Source organism: Nestor notabilis, unplaced genomic scaffold, assembly GCF_000696875.1.
Source record: "Nestor notabilis isolate BGI_N333 unplaced genomic scaffold, ASM69687v1 scaffold27055, whole genome shotgun sequence".
Taxonomy (NCBI): Eukaryota; Metazoa; Chordata; class Aves; order Psittaciformes; family Psittacidae; genus Nestor; species Nestor notabilis.
Window position 1 is genome coordinate 20,882 of NW_009928426.1, and position 2,349 is coordinate 23,230.

The following is a 2,349-nucleotide window of genomic DNA, read 5'->3' on the forward strand; positions in this document are numbered from 1 at the left end:
CGACCCCACCCACTCGAGCAGGTTGCTCCAAGCCCCTGTGTCCAACCTGGCCTTGAACACTGCCAGGGATGGGGCAGCCACAGCTTCTCTGGGCACCCTGTGCCAGCACCTCAGCCCCCTCACAGGGAAGAGCTTCTGCCCAAGAGCTCATCTCAATCTCCCCTCTGGCAGGTTAAAGCCATTCCCCCTTGTCCTGTCCCTACAGGCCTTTGTCCAAAGCCCCTCTCCACATTTCCTGCAGCCCCTTTAGGCATTGGAGCTGCTCTAAGGTGTCCCCTTCAGGAGCCTTCTCTTCTCCAGCTGCCCCAGCCCAGCTCTCAGCCTGGCTCCAGAGCAGAGCTGCTTGGTTCATACAAGGAGCTTGCTCACAAGACTGCTTATCTTTGAGGTTTTGCCTCCCTTCCCAGTGAAGCAATGAGCCCTGAGAGCTGCTACAACCACACCGAATCCTTCCACAGCTTGGGAAGGATGAAATCCCATCCCCTCCCTTGTCCCATTCCTGGTTTTTGATGGGGGTGGAGATAGATGATACCCAAAGCTGCGCTGCAGTGTGGCACTGCAAATGACCAACTAATTAGGCAAAGAGGAGTGCGATGAATTGAGATTCTTCTTTAGAGCTCTCAGACTATCAGTAATCTTGAATTTGTTAATTGAAAATTGCTTCCTCTGTTTGTTGTTGGCTTTTTTGTGGAGGGGGATATTTCCTGCTGCTGGATTTGTATTAATGCACTTTGTACACTAGTGCCAGGCACATTTGTGATCAGCTGCCCTATTAAAGAACACTAATGATCTTAAAAGTGTTCACAAATAATGAATAGAATGGCTCCTCATTGAATTGAGGAATTTATTCATTGTCATACTGGGAGATCTGGTTTTCCAGTCTTTAACCCAGCTTTAGTTTCCTGCCTGCCTTTGCCTTTCCTCTTTCTTCTCTTTCAGCCATGTGTTGGAGAGAATATGGGTCACAGGAAACATGCTGTCCATAAATATGTAGGGCTGCTTCACACTGGCTTTTCCCTTAACACACATGGTAGGATTAGGCTATAGTCTTAGTCTCAACGCTCCTCTTGTCTGCTAGTTGTTGGGATTCTGCTAAGGCATAAGGAGAGAACCAAGTTGGTTTTCTTATCTTTAAATATAAGAATTATAAGAAGATATATATATTTATCTTATATGTCTAAGAATATATATAAATGTATTTAAATAATTCAGAACAACAGGATTGTTTTTCCAAGCACTGCCCCTCACTAGAGAGGGAACCGAAGCACATCCCTGTGTGCTTCCTGCAGCCTTGAAACTTTGGTCAACGGTTTTGCTGCTTACCTCCTAACAACGAGGTGGGTGAAAGAAGCAGCTCATTGGAGCTTACATGTTTATTTACATACAAAAAGCCTTGTCCTAAAGCCTTGTTTACTTACAAGAAACACGCAGAAACGGCAGTTCACAGATCATCCGTGACTACTTGGGTTTAAGGGATAGAAGATTCACTTCAGTAGGAGCTGGTGGTTCTGGGTTTGATTTTGGTTGGTTGCAGGTCTTCACATTGCTCTACAATGACCCTTTTCCATGGAGGGTAACTGTGTGAGGCAGGTAACTCCACCTTATCTCGGGCTTTTGCATCGTGTCCGTCCTCTCCCGAGTCTTGTAAAGGTTTGTTAGGTGCAAATATTCCCTGGGGCAGAAGCCAGCCGATGTTTACGGGGGGAAACGGTAATGCTGGGCCATAACCAATAGGGTGTGTTAAAGAGCTGATCTGGGCCAACACATCTGGAGATGGACTTCCTAAGATAGGAGCTTGGTCGCCAGGCAGCTTGGTGACCACATCCCGGTGGAGTTTTGGTGCGCGAAGTAAGCCGAGTTCGGGTTTCTGAGTCTTAAGAGAGCAGGCTGGACCTAGGGGAAGTGTGGTTGAAGAGCATGGGATTGCTCAAGGGGGTTCGTGGTGATTGCTCAAGGGGGTTCGTGGTGAGGTTAAGCAGGTCTGGTGCTCAAGTGGCCGTGTGGAGTTGTGGCATAGGTACCCTGGCTTGGGGGTGGGGATGCTGGAGCCTGCTTTGAGAGGGGGGCTATGCTGCTGAAGCCTGCTGAAAAAAAAAAATGTGAGCGTGGGGTGTGGTTGGGGGGGGGGGGGGGGAGACACGATGCTGGAGCCTGCTATTGGGTAGATAAGATGCTGAAGCCTGCTCTTAGGGGAATAGGATGCTGGAACCTGCTTTTAAGGGAGGGATGCCGGAACCCGCTTTGCGGGTGTGATGCCAGATCCTGACTTTTGGTGGGCGAGGCCAGATCCCGCTGTCTCTCTGTTGGCTGGGGGGTGTCAACCCGCGCTTTCCGGGGCGGGGGGACGCC